General features: G+C 45.6%; 1 protein-coding gene across 3 annotated transcripts in view; it reads left to right on the top strand.

Annotated features, from left to right (window-relative positions):
- The window catches only part of LOC143281136 (uncharacterized), a 404,535-nt gene that overhangs the window by 358,932 nt on the left and 30,125 nt on the right, over window positions 1-15,478 (top strand). The gene's annotated exons all lie outside the window — the stretch shown is intronic.

A 15,478-nucleotide genomic window follows, 5' to 3' on the forward strand; every position in this document is an offset into this window, starting at 1 on the left:
AAAGTGGAAGGGAGGTGGGGTAAGTGGGAGGGAGGTGGGGAGTATGAGGTGAGAGCGGTGCAGCGAGGTGGAAGGTTGGATTAGTTCTGCCTGTCAAGGGACGTCATATTCAGCATGGAGTGCTGCTAGGCCGTTTTAATAACTGTAAACACGCAAATACACGTACACGCACACGTGCACGTACACACATACACACACGCACGTACGCAAGCATGCACGCACGCACGCACGCACGCACACACACAACACAGATGGGGACACCCACACCCACACCCACACACCAGTGTATCCAGACATACACTCGCGAATCACCCAGCCACTCTTTCCCATAACTTCATACATTGCTTTCTGTAGCTAACAGTTCTGTTCATTTCTGTATGTATTATTGTGCATATATTGATATAAAGTGGGCTTTCCCCCTGATATCGTGGTGATTTATCATGTTCTTCACCCCCCCCCCCCCCCCCCCTTTTCAGTGATGGCATAATGAAAACAAACCTGATCACTTCTTTCCATGAAGTAAATAATAATAATATCAGTCAATCAGTGCACATATACACAATAAATCACTCATTAATTACTCTTTGTGACGCCTTTGTTCAAAGACCTGCATTGGCTTCCAAATGAATGCCGCATTCAGTTCAAAACTGCCATGCTCGCGTACCGCTTTTTCTGATGGCATACACCCGTAATATTTCTCTTCTTCATTCACAACTTATCAGCCTTCCTGCTCACTTCGATCTTCAGCTGAAAGGTTACTTTACTAATCTGAAAACCTTCGGTCACCGATCATTTAGTTGCTCAGCTGACCTGTGAAAGGCCCCTTTCCTGGACTCTTTAAGTCCCAGCTGAAAGCTTCTTGGTCTTCCATTTGAGTTACAGTTTCATTTGCTACTACTGTTTTCCAGTGTTGTGTGTGTGTGTGTGAGTGGGAGGTGCTGTGTGTGTGTGTGTGTGTGTGTGTGTGTGTGTGTGTGTGTGTGTGTGTGTGTGTGTGTGTGTGTGTGTGTGTGTGTGTGTGTGTGTATTGTGTGTGTGTGTATTGTGTGTGTTGATTGAGAGAGAAAGAGAGAGAGAGAGAGAGAGTGTGTGTGTGTGTGTGTGTGTGTGTGTGTGTGTGTGTGTGTGTGTGTGTGTTCACTTTCATTTAATGTCTATCCAATCTGACTAAAACAATAGCTATCCAACGCTAAAACATTTAGGCATAAAACAAAATTAATCAGACAGTGATAAGTCCAAGATTTCTTGACACCCCCCGCCCCCTTAGGGAAAAAAGAAAGGAAAAAAGAAAAAAAAAGGGGGAAAAGAAAAAAAGAAAAGGGGAGAAAAAAAAGTCATAACAACAATCCAATTGGACTATTTGACAATGATTTGAAAAATCGAACAATAAAAGTGAAGAGTCCAAGATTTCTTTCATTGGGAAAGATGCTAGTACAAGAATATGACATTTTAGCATATCGCAAGAGAGGGAAAGAAAGAGAGAGAGAGAGTGTGTGTGTGTGTATGTGTGCTCTTTTCATAATGTGAGGATGGTGATTGTTTCTTCGTGGTTGAATTTTTTTTTCTTGATGACTTTTGCTTCTCTTTTGTAACGTGTAATTTGTAAAGCACCATGAGTGATTATTTGTGATTTGAATAATCTTGAAAACTGTTGTTTCTTTCTTGTTGTATTCAATTTGTGAAGCGCCGTCAGCGTCTCTGTGTGGCAACAGCGCTATAGAAGTGATCTTCATTATTATTATTAGCATTAGCATTATTATTAGCATTATTATTATCTTTCTTTTTTCTATCTTTCCCTCTCATCTATGCTGGACAAGACTTCCTTACCCAAAGTGAACAGATATGGGCTGCACAAAAAACTCTTCTAATCTCAAGGAAAGTGGCTTCAGCGTTCTTGCGATGTATGACATTCATGTCCGACTATGACCATCAGAACAGCAGAGGAGGCAACTGTCGGTGTTGGGATGGTTCCCAGAGAACGACTAGCCCCTAAGGCTGCAGCACTAAGAGCCAGTGCAATTTGCCTTCTAGTTCGAGAGTCATGTCTCATCACAAAAGACTAAGCTGTGAATGATTTTTTCCATTGCAATGGAGAAATCATTGATAATAGAGCTCTCACTTTGCTTATGTCAGTCTGTGATATAAGCTGAGTATTGGGCCTGGTTCGTGCGGTACACAAATCCAAAAGACAAAAAAATTGTTCTCAGCGTATGATCTATCCATATCTATCTATCTGGGGGGTTTAACGTCAGATTCCAAACGATTTTGAAATATGTGTTTCCATTTTTAATTGCATTACACTTGCTGCTTTGATATTCAGTGCAAGAAACGAATAAGATTTTACAAATGTGAGATACCCGTTAAACAAGAATCTGAGTATATATTGAATAGATAAAAAGAGAGATGGGTATGCAGACAGGCAAATAAAGATAGAAAGACATATATATATATATATATATATATATATATATATATATAAGAGAGAGAGAGAGGGGGGGGGGTGATGACATTTAAATCATAAGTTGTTTGGAAAAGCAGCCATCATCTGACCTTGGGATGTTTCCATTGATTGTGTGTGCATTCCTCACTGGAGGTGACAATTTCGGGAGGCAGAGTGCTGCTAACCAGGTCCGTGAATGTGTACGTGTCAATCTCGTACATAATGTAACAGCCTTCTCTTGTCAGCACATCGTGCTGCCCATTGCACATAACGCAGAATACATTGGCATAAAGTGTAGTCACTGCAGTCACTGCTGCCCCTCCAGACCAGTCAGATTCCTCACATGCCTCACGCACGTGCTTATTGTTTTCTTTCCATTCCCCTGTCACGTTGCAGGTAGAGATCATGTCGATGGGGTCAAAGTACTTCTGAAAACCGACACAGTAGTCCAGTGAAGGATTGACGGAGGAGACAGGAGCAGTGCTACAGATATCAGGCAGAAGAGCAGCGTGGTCGTCATACTGCGTGTCGTTGGTGACGTTGTACAGGTACTGATCGTGAAGACAGGTGAAAGCCCACTGTACACTGTAGTTCAGGTCTTGGTGACACTGGGCACAGTACCTGTTGGCGTACGTCACGCCCTTTGCAATGCTGGTGACGGGTAGAACGGTATCACTCCTCCTGGGCAAAGCCTTGGATTCACACAGGGCCCGGGTTTCGTTTTGAGGGAAGGCAGGGTCACAGGTAACAGCTTGAAGGACTCTTACTGGACCAACACTGATGCATTGGGCTCGCTCAATGGGAGGTGGGTGCCAGGAGTCCTTCAGTTGAGGGCAACATGTGCCATAGACTTCACAGTCTTCGTCACAAGTACAAGGAAAACATTGCAGGCAGCGGTTTGAGTCGACAATGCCCACCAGAGCACTTCCATTGCAACGTAATGGACAGAACTTTCCTTGCCACTGTGCTGCTGTCATTTTACTGGGGTTCCAGACGAGTAGGTCATCGTTCTGTGGGCCTGCAGTAACAATGTCACCTCTGGCTTCACTCTGAGGAATTACATTTTCTGCTCCTAAGTTTTGTTCAGGAAAGGCAACACAGAACGTGTGCCTCCCTGCCGAAACGAGCAGTTTGAAGATCAGATCTAAAAGCATGAGCCGCATTTTAATTTCAGTTTTGATTTTTCATCCAGAAATCAGTTAGTCTTTTTGTTCTTTGCGTTCTTGTAGTCTGTTCCGTCTCTGCAGTCTGGTCTGAACGGTTTTATTTATGACTGGGCCCTCGAATAAGCTGAAGAACTCAATCTCGGGACCACTGATGCCGAGCCTGTTGTATGCATGGGAGAAGAACTTCATGGAAAGTTTTAGGCTGTACATACGACTCTGTCTTCCATGACTTTCAAAACGAAGCATTCCAATGGATGATTGGAAAGGGGGGAACTGCGGAAATAGTTTACTACTCAGAGAAGATGATGAAGATGATTTGTGATGCACGGAAGCACCCAGTCGATGGTAACACGTTCCTGGTGGACCGAAAGTAGAAATCATGCGTTGTGTGCAACCTCAAAATAAACAGACCTCAAACACAATCCCCGCCTATTTCCACAGTGTCCTCCACGGATTGATGGTGTGTCCAATCAGTGACACATCTTTTGTGTCTGACAGAGTGAGATTCATCCGCATGATTCCTGTAGAGGCATAGGGATGGTGATAACCCACATCTGCACTTGCTTTCTTCAATGGTGGTGAGTCTGGCGCTATAGGATGTAGGTATGGATTGCTGGGCATGGAGACAGTATGTCCTGTGGCTCTGAGCTATCGCCCCTGATGAAATCTCTATGAGGCTACCCTCACAGCGCAACTGACCAGCACTCTGAACAGCAACAACGATGAGAAGCAAAGCCAAGCGCGACATTGGATGACACGCCTCCCTTGGAAGGTTAGACCACGCCTCCCACATCCTCTTTTCTCCTTCGCCATCCCTCCTCCCTCAACTTCCCCAGGACTCCATTCCTACCCCATTCCAGCAGGAAACAGGACCATGAAAGAAAAAGCCAACACACACACACACACACACACACACACACACACACACACACGCACACGCGCTGAAAAAGAGTTAGAACGGCCAATGGTCATTGCCAGTGGGCTCGTAACGCAGCAACAAATAGCAGAAAGGGCACAGACAACATACATTATTATAGCCTACAGGATAAACATACAGAAAAGGTTCCTGATCCTTATTGTTTCTGTCGGAAACAAACGACACTGTTTCACATTTGCTGCTAAATTTCTGGCATAGAATATAAATTATAAAAGAGTATACTCCACAAGGACAAAGTTCACCACGGCACTGTACAGAGTGAACCCGAAATGGAATGACAGCTTTATTTCCATGTAATACAAATTCAGGCTCCTTCTTGCATTGGTATATTCCATTTTCTGTATGTGAGACATCGACCCTCAGGGAAGAAGAATAATTCAAGCCATGGAAATGAGTTATCGCAAGATACTAAACATAAGATTCACTGGTCAAATCACTGATGAATAAGTGCACCGAACCATCAAGCAGCACATTGGACCTTATGAAAGTGACCTTTTTATAACAGTCATCCAAGAAACTGTTGAGGGATGAAAACGGAGGTAAAAACAACAAAAGAGACCTGATGGTCTAACAACATTGCAGAATGAACAGGAAATCTAAAGGTAGAGACCCAGGCCTTGATACACAACCAACACAACGTGTGGAACCTGGTGCCCCACTTCACAGTGAAGAAGAAGAAGAGGCGGAAGAATACTTCAAGGGGCTGGGAGGACGGGGGGGTGGGGGGGGATAAATGTAAAAAGATTTAATTGATGGACCCAAAACCTTTTACTGTCTTCGGGGCAGTGAATTCATATCTGACATATCTATGACTCGCCACTGCACTTAATCATTCCCAACTGGTCAGGTACCCATTCACACCTGGACAGAGTGAACAAAATGGGAGTGAAGTGCTTTTCCCATGGATACAACACCATGCTAAAATTGGGCCTTGGGCCCTGATCCGTGAGGAACGCTGGATGATCAGTGCAATGTCTAACCAGTTATGCCACGGCTAATGATGAACTGAAAAATATGGGGGGAACAAACCTGGCGAAAACATCCACATGAGTATTCTTCCATCATCTGTGACCCCCATTTATCTGCAATATTCTGAACGCGTTATTCTGTTGCCCTTCTTTTTATACACAATCCCGCACATGATCTGCATTAGTTTGTCGACAAGTTTAAACATTGTAAGGACAGGTTTAAACATTCACATTTTATCAATCGACTTCCTCATCTGAGCAAGGTTCGCTGTTCTTACTGATAAGGTCATTCTTTGTCATAAAAATGGTTCAAATCAACTGCATTTCAGATATGAGTTATTTATCAAACATTCTGACGATTCTTCTCCAGAAGATGTCGTTGCTCATTGTGACACAAAGTGCTAATACCATCTCGATCTGAGTGAAAGCGGAAGACAGAAGAAGATTTTGTTGCAGCAACAATCTGATAGATTATAAGCGAGTGAGCGAGTAGGGCTCGGGGAGGAGCGCGCGCGCGCACACACACACACACACACACACACACACACACACACACACACACACACACACACACACAGGGAGAGAGAGGGAGAGAGAGAGAGAATGTGAATGGTTTGTTACAAAATATTCAAGAACAAAACATTATTTCAAAAAGACATAGAGGAAGAGACAGTTTCAGTTTCAGTAGCTCAAGGAGGCGTCACTGCGTTCGGACAAATCCATATACGCTACACCACATCTGCCAAGCAGATGCCTGACCAGCAGCGTAACCCAACGCGCTTAGTCAGGCCTTGAGGAAAAAAAAGGTGAATAAATAATAGATAAGCTCACATAAATAAATAAATAATTATGATATAAAAAAGGTAGTAGTAATGATAATAATAATAAAATAATAATAATGATAATAAATAAATAAATAGAGGAAGAGACAGAGAGGGTGGAATGGGAAAGAGAGAGAGAGAGAGAGAGAGAGAGAGAGATGTGCTAACAGACAAGGAAATCAGGAAGGAAGGGGGGGTGTGGAAACTGTCCCGCTGTATCTTTAATCAATCAGGTGGCCAGACGTGCAGTGCACAGCAGTGGTGCCGCTATCGCTGGATGGCCCGTGGGGGCAGGGCGCTGACATGACAGGCCTCGATGATAGCGTGGAAGAGGGAGGCGGAGGGAAAGAGAGAATCAGAGAGAGACTGGCAGAGAGAAAGAGACAGACAGAGACAGGGAGTGAGAGAGAAGACATTTGTTCTGAGCAAGTGGATGGGATGCAGTGTACAGTGGGAGTTGAATAGAAGAAACCATCCACAGGATCTGTTCCTTATTGTTTAACGGTGCCACTAAAAAAAAAAACAAAGCGAAACGACACCACAAGAAATGCTTTCAATAGCCAGTCTGCTGAATAAATGACAACTTACTGAAAAGAACAAAACATGTCATGACGTGAATTCTCCACAGTCACCAAAAAAACGACTAAACATCATTTACTTTTTGTCGATTATAATTGCATTTCTAACGATATCTTTTCTTAGAATCTCAGCACAGGTTGTAGTAATTGTTTTACACTTTTTAACTAGAAACTGAACACATGACAATCAGGATATCCCTCATCAATATGATACAAATCATTTAGGAAGCATTTCAATTCTGAAAACAAGGATGTGAGTCATGTTGTGGACTTCCTGATAATCATCATAATCAGAGCTAAAACTGAAATATGTGCTTCATGCAGCTTTGTTGTCTGTATCAATCAGTCTTCTGTGGACTATTCATTTGGGATCATATTGATAGCATTCTCTCTCTTCTTTCTTTCTCTTCCCTTCTTCTATCCCACCTCCCATCTCTGTCTCTTTCTCAGTCTCTCCCTGTTTCTAATTATTTCTCTCTCCCCTATATCTCTCTCACACTCTCCCTATCTTTCCACCAATCTCCCTCCTCTTTCTGCTCCTCTTACTTGATAGTTTGACTTCGTCTTTGGCTTCTTCTCATTGACTCCCAGCCTCTATAGGTCTACAGCTGAATGGCACATGTGTCATGAAAGGTCCAAGTAATTGATTTTCCTTGTTCCAGCCATGATAACATCTGACCAGGGACTACTTCAGCAGGGATGAGACAGGAAACTGCCACAGGCGAGGGGCTGGGAAAAGGCGGGGGTGGAGTGGGGTAGGGGAGGGCAGGAGAGGTGAGGAAAGTGGAAGGGAGGTGGGGTAAGTGGGAGGGAGGTGGGGAGTATGAGGTGAGAGCGGTGCAGCGAGGTGGAAGGTTGGATTAGTTCTGCCTGTCAAGGGACGTCATATTCAGCATGGAGTGCGGGTTTTAATAACTGTACATGTGCGCACACATACACACACACGCACACACACACACCACACACACACACACACACACACACACACACACACACACACACACACACACACACCAATGCATGCACACATACACTGGCGAACGTTTAGTTGGGTAAGCGCTCAGCTCTCGCCCAGCCACTCCGTCTCCATGTACACTTCTTTTTGGAGTTAATATGTTTTCATGCATTTATGCATTATTGTGCATATGTCGTAATAATGTGGGCATTTCCCTTGATAACACTACGCTTTTTGTATTCTTACTTTCTTGTTTGCTTTTTGTTGCTGTTGTTGTTGTTTGTTGTTGTTTTATTTCCCATTAAAAGTAATGACAGAATGAAAGCAAACTGATTGTGTTTTTCTTGTTGATGAGTAAAAATGAATAAATGAATAAGTCAAACCAAATCAATCAGTCAGTGCATACATATATAATCAATCATTGATTTTTTTTTTCATTCCACTCTCCGATTGTCTATCTGTGTATCTATTCATTATCTGTCTGTCTATCCATCTATCTCTATCCATCTGTCTATCTATCTATCTGTCTGTGTGTCTGCCTGTCTGTCTGTCTGTCTATCTATCTATCTATGTCTATCTGTCTATCTATCTATCTATCTATCTATCAGTCTATGTTTATCTGTCTATCTATATCTGTCTATCTGTCTATCTGTCTATCTATCTATCTATCTATGTGTATCCGTCTATATATCTGCATCTGTCTGTCTGTCTGTCTATCTATGTCTATCTATCTATCTATCTATCTGTGTCTATCTATCTATATCTGTCTATCGATCTATCTGTCTGTCTGTCTATCTATCTATCTATCTATCTTTCTTTCCCTCTCATCCATGTTGGACAAGACTTCCTTTCCCATAGTGAACAGTGCATCCTGAACCATTTCAAAATATGTAATTTTATCTAGAATTGCATTATACTTTCTGTTTTGAAATTCAGTGCTACAAAAATAGTTTTCAGGTTTTGAAAACATGTATACAAAAACCTAATTAACATGAATTTGAGGATTTGTTCAAAAACAGGGAGATATGAATGTTGATGGACAGACATACACATCTGAATAGAAAGATAGATCGATAGGAAGATGGATAAACAGAAGATAGATGGATAGACAGATAGTTAGACAGGCAGGGAACGCAGGAAGTTTAATGCAAAGACCATATGAGAACACAACACATACACATAAAGATAACGATTTCAAAAACTAAGGAAAAACAAGATTCAGTTAGACAGACAGACAGACAGAGAGTCATGGCATTTAAACTATTAGTTGTTTAGAAAAGCAGTCTGACCTTAGGATGTTTCCATTGATTGTCTGGACATTCCTCACTGGAGGTGACGATGTCGGAAGGTGGAGGTCTGCCAACCAGGTCGGTGAATGTGTACGTATCAATCACATCTCTCCACTGGCAGCCTTCACGTGTCAGCTCATCGTGCTGCCCGTTGCACATAATGCAGAAGACATTGGCGTAACGTGTAATGATCGAAATGCCGTAAATCTTAGTGATCACACCTACTGCCGCCCCTCCAGACCAGTCAGATTCCTCGCATGCCTTACGCACGTGCTCATTGTTGTCCTTCCATTCCCCTGTCACGTTGCAGGTAGAGATTATGTCGATGGGGTCAAAGTACTTCTGAAATCCGGCACAAGAGTCCAAAACAGGATTGACGGAGGAGACAGGAGCAGTGCTACAGATATCAGGCAGAAGAGCAGCGTGGTCGTCATACTGCGTGTCGTTGGTGACGTTGTACAGGTACTGATCGTGAAGACAGGTGAAAGCCCACTGTACACTGTAGTTCAGGTCTTGGTGACACTGGGCACAGTACCTGTTGGCGTACGTCACGCCCTTTGCAATGCTGGTGACGGGTAGAACGGTATCACTCCTCCTGGGCAAAGCCTTGGATTCACATAGGGCCCGGGTTTCGTTTTGAGGGAAGGCAGGGTCACACGTGACAGCTTGAAGGACTCTTACTGGACCAACACTGATGCATTGGGCTCGCTCAATGGGAGGTGGGTACCAGGAGTCCTTCAGGTGAGGGCAACATGTGCCATAGACTTCACAGTCTTCGTCACAAGTGCAAGGAAAACATTGCAAGCAGCGATCTTCTGAGTTGAATTTCACTAAGACACTTCCATTGCAACGCAGTGGACAAAATTTCCCTTGCCACTGTGCTGCAGTCATATTGTTTCGGTTCCAGACGGGTGTGTCTTTGTTCTGTGGGTCTCCTTTAGTTTTGCTCTCAGATGTTTCGTTTTCTGCTCCCTCTTTTTGTTCAGGTAAGTCAAGAGAGGAGCTAGGCCACTCTGCCAAAACGAACAGTTTGAATATCAGTACACAATGCATCAACCGCATTTTCATTCCACTTTCGTTTTCCTTCTAGAAACGAATTCTTTTATTGTGTTGTTATGTATAAAGTGTTTACTTGTCACAGTCAATCCTCGCCGTTTTCGCTGAGTTTTAGTTCGAAACCTGGGTCCTCGAATTAACTGAAGAAAATTGTAACATTGGAACACCCCAAATTATGCACGACGGGAACACAGCAGCATCCGTTTATGTCAAAATACAGTGACTCTGAAGAACACCAAAGACTTATGGTCTATCCAGTCATTGTGAGGTGTGTTATGTTCACTCACATAACTCGCACCTGCAGTCGTTCCCTGTGCTGGTCATTGTGGAGTGCCGGCCTGATGGAAACACGCCTGTCTACCTTTTCTGTTTTCCTCTTCCCTCTCCCCTCCCAGCTTCCTCCCCCCCCCCCTCCCCCCCGCCAAAAAACAAACAAACAAACAAACAAAACAAAACAAAACAAAACACACAAGTACTGTATAAACATTCACAGAGGTTGGAATAAAAGATCGACAGGGTGGACATCACAAACACGTTCACGACTCGCTCTCACGCAATTCCAGCAAAGAGCAGCCACTAATTGATGATGCGGAAAGGACACCGGTTCTGTTGATCTAGGGTTCGAACCCTCAGGCGCAGCAGCCGTCGACGCTTTACCATATTAAAACGGCGGCGACGTCAGTTTTGATGTTATTGGGAGGGGGTGGGGGAGGGAAGGAGAAAACTACTGTGGATGATAACTGTTTGATGAGACTAACACGGCGCATGGTGGAGCCAGTTCCATTAGGCGACAGTTGATTCCGGCCAGTGTCAAACTTCCTTTGCTTGGTGAATAATGGATGGATAGATATAATTATTATGACTGGTGGCGAAATCGGATTCACGAAGAAAATAGTCAACAAGCGAGCAAGCAAACATCAACAACAGCGACAACACACACGTGCGCGCGCGCGCATACACTCACACATGCACACACACACACACACACACACACACGGACACGGACACAAATAAACACAGGCATTTTCAGACACTCACACACATAAATAATTAGATAATGACTGGACAAGAAAATTAATAACTAAACAGATGAATACAAGCAAACTAGCAAACTAATGTATAAACAGATATACAAATAGGTGAATGGATAGATGAACAGATAAATAGATAAATAAATAGATAGAAAAAATATCTCTTTCTATATCTATCTATCCATCAATCTTCTTACCTGTCTCTCTCTCTATATCTGTCTCTCTCTTCCTCCTCACCCCTCTCTCTCTCTCTCTCTCTCTCTCTCTATATATATATATATATATATATATATATATACTGGAGTGATGGCCTAGAGGTAACGCGTCCGCCAATGAAGCGGGATAATCTGAGCGCGCTGGTTCTTCTTCTTCTTCTTCTTCTTTGCGTTCGACAGCTACGCAGTCAGGGTCGAAGTCCGAGGGATGCCACAAACTCGGACGTCCGGTGAAGATCGGCTGCCGTCCCCCAGAGCTTGGTGTTGAGGTCAGCACCCCCAGGCCAGGACTGTTGCCGCATCTTCTCATACAGGGGGCAGTCTTGGAGAATATGGGATGGGGTCTGGTCAGCCTGGCCGCAATCACATAGGGATGTGGCTGCCACTCCAATCCTCTTCAGGTGTGCTCGCAGGCCGCAGTGTCCTGTGCGAAGGCGGTAGATGGTAGTCTGGTGTCTTCTCTCCAGTGTCCTGATGGGATCTTGGTGTGCCTGGTAGCCTCCGTTCAGGGTGACCCAGCCTCTTCGGAATCTGCTGCGGAGGAGAGTTTTTGCTTCCTCATACGTGGCAGGAATGGATGGCTGTGTGAGCTGGCTTCCTTCCTTAGCGAGGTGGTCTGCACGCTCGTTGCCTGGGAGGCCTACATGTGCAGGCACCCACTGGAGGGTCGTTGGGGCTGTTTGGGTAAGGGTTGTGAGGGAGGCCTTAAGGGACTGGATCAGTGGACCAGGATCAGGGGAGTCAAGGGCCTGGAGTGTGGACATGGAGTCAGTGAAGATGGAGATGCTGCCAAGGGGCTTTCCACAGGAGGAGAGGAATTCTGCTGCTGTTTTGATGGCCAGGGCTTCAGCTCTGAAATTGGAACAGAGCTTTCCTCCAGGGAGTGCGATGCTGCTGTGCTCTCCATCGGGAAATCTGACGTAGACACCACTGCCTCCGTTGTGTGTGGCTTCCTCCGCTGATCCGTCCGTGTATACATGGGTCCAGGAGCTGGCTGGGTAGGACTCCTCTATCATGGCCAGAGTCAGGATCTTGAGAGTAGCTGGTTGCTGGTCTTTGGTGGTGATGCCAGGAACTCTGAGGCTGATGGTGGCCTCTATCTCTTGGTCAAGCCTCCAGTCAGGCAAGGCAAGGTCAGTGCAAGACTCCCCTTTTGCCGCCAGAACGTCGCTATGCTGTGCTCTAAGTGCTTTATACTGGTGGTTGAGGCTCTGACGTTTGAGACGGTTCTTGGTGGGCTGCTCCAGTCTGTGGTATAGGTGATGTGAGGGCAGTCTTCTGAGCTTCTCTCCCTGCATCAGGACTTTCAGGTCGCGTCTTCTCTCCAGGGGCTCAACGTTAGCAGTTTTCTCCATGTTATGGATCGGCGTGGACCTCATGGCTCCAAGTATGAGGCGTAGTCCCATATTCTGGACTTTGTCGAGCCGGCTCTTGTTGGTCTTGGAGGCTGTACCCCACGAGGTTGAGGCGTACTCCATGGTGGGTCTGACCGCTCCCATGTAGACCCTGGCGAGAAGCCTGCTGTCTGCTCCCCAAGTCATCCCGGCCAGCTTCTTCAGCAGGGCTAGCTTGCGGATGCCTCTCCTCTCCATCTCCTCAATCTGGGGCCTCCAGGTCAGGCGGGTGTCCAACCTGACACCAAGGAATGTTGGTATATTCGTCTGGGGTAAGACCTGTCCCTGGAGCTTCAGCTTGACTTGCTCGTTGGCGGTGGAGAGAGAGAAAAGTGTTGCGTTGGTTTATTGTGGTGTTGAGCTCAAGACCCCAGTCTTCTGTCCATGTAGCGATATTGCTGACGACTTCCTGAAGCCGGTAGGAGTCCGTGCTGGTGTGTTCAGCGGATGTCCATACTGCCAGGTCGTCTGCGTGCAGACTGTTGGAGACGTGCTTCGTGGTGTTGTCTCTGATGTCGTTGATATACAACAGAAACAATGTTGGGGAAAGCACTCCTCCCTGGGGGACACCCTCACGTAGCTTGACCTTTCTGCTGTGGAAGCCGTCTAGTTTGACCCTTGCGGTCCTGCCGAAGAGGTAGTGTTGGATCCACATGTACATCTTGCTACGTACGCCGGCTTGGAGAAGTTTCAGGATGAGGCCCTCCTTCCACACTTTGTCAAACGCTCTCGACAGGTCAAAAAACACGGCCAGTGTCTTCTTCTTCTCCTGAAAAGAGTTTTCGATGTCCTGGACAAGGAGGGCTAGTTGATCTTCTGTGTTTCGAAATTTTCTGTAGCCGGTCTGGGTAGGTGAAAGGATGTTCTGTGTTTCCAGGAGGAAGGTGAGGTGGCGGTTGACCATCCTTTCCAGCAGCTTGCCGACACAGCTCAGAAGGCTGATTGGTCTGTAGCTGTGGGGGTCCTTCTTGTTCTTTCCCTTCTTTGGGATCGGGATGGTCTCTGCCTCTTTCCAGATGGAAGGCACAACTCCTGCTGTCCAGCTGTAATTGAAGATCTGAAGCAGCACTGTTCTGGATGCTGGTCCCAGGTGCTTCAGCATGTCGCCAGTAACACCATCAGGCCCCGGAGCTTTATTGGGCTTCAGCTTGCGGATGCCTTGTTTCAGCTCCTTCATGGTTAGTGGTTCGCTCGTACAGCTGTCATCTATGCCACGTGGGTCTGATGTCATAAGTTTTGTGGTTTCCTCTCGTACCTGCTTGATGCGCTGTCTGGACATGTGGATCGCACTCTCCTCTCGGTATAGTTCCGCAAAGGTGTTGGCTGCGGCCTTTTCTGTTTTCAGCTGGTTGTCCTGCTCGATGACGGTTTTGCCTCTGCTGGGGTTGTCATCATTCAGTTTCTTTGTCAGCTTCCAAAGCCCCTGCATGTCTGTCTCCATGTTCAGGGAGGATGTCTTGTCTTGCCAACTCTTGCGTGTTGCTTGCAGCTTTTCCTTTATGAACGCAGCTTTCGCTCTGTTGTGTGTCTCTACATTTTCGTCAGTGGGGGAGCTCTCCATCGTGTCCCTGGCTTCACTGAGGGTCTTGTGCAGGGTGTCGAGCTCAGGTGTCCAGTAGGGACAGTAGTTCCTGCGTTTGTCTCGTGGAATAGCTGCCTGCGCCGCGTCTAATACTGCCTTATTAAAATTCTTGGCATTTTCGTTGATGTCTTGGTGCGACAGTGTCAGCGCAGAAGTCCTCTTGTCTACCTCGTGCTTGAAAAGGTCCCAGTTTGCCTTCTTATAATTCCAGCTTGCTGGGAGCCTGGTGGGATGGGTTTCAAAATGTCTCTGTACTGTAATGATCACTGGCCTGTGGTCGCTGCCTCCAAGCTGGGGCGACACCTCCCTTTGGGCAATGCTGTTGATGTCGTCTGTCGCGAAGGCCAGGTCAGGAGTGCTTGTGGTCCTCCATGCTCGTGAGTAGCACGTAGGTTCGAATCACGGCTCGGCCGCCGATATTTTCTCCCAGTTCACTAGACCTTGAGTGGTGGTCTGGACGCTAGTCATTCGGATGAGACGATAAACCGAGGTCCCTTGTGCAGCATGCACTTAGCGCACGTAAAAGAACCCACGGCAACAAAAGGGTTGTTCCTGGCAAAATTCTGTAGAAAAATCCACTTCGATAGGAAAAACAAATCAAACTGCACGCAGGAAAAAATATTTTAAAAATGGGTGGCGCTGTAGTGTAGCCACGCGCTCTCCCTGGGGAGAGCAGCCCGAATTTCACAAAGAGAAATCTGTTGTGATAAAAAGAAATACAAATACAAAATACAAATAGAATCATGAATGTGTGTGTGTGTGTGTGTGTGTGTGTGTGTGTGTGTGTGTGTGTGTGTGTGTGTGTGTGTGTATGTGTTCATATCGAGTTCAGAAAACAGACAGAAATGGAACAATGAAACGACCACCGCCGACTAAGTTGACAAACGTGCTCTCAAAGTCCTAAAATCAAGTGGAAGCAAGTAGTTGAACTTTGACACTGTTTGTAATTCAGACAGCTGAATTGATTGGATATGATGAATGAAATTGTGCATTACCAGTGCCGGGAGAAGAATTAAGGAAGTATGCTGGTGACAGATCAGGTAAGC

Source organism: Babylonia areolata, chromosome 4 (genome assembly GCF_041734735.1).
Source record: "Babylonia areolata isolate BAREFJ2019XMU chromosome 4, ASM4173473v1, whole genome shotgun sequence".
Lineage (NCBI taxonomy): Eukaryota > Metazoa > Mollusca > Gastropoda > Neogastropoda > Buccinidae > Babylonia > Babylonia areolata.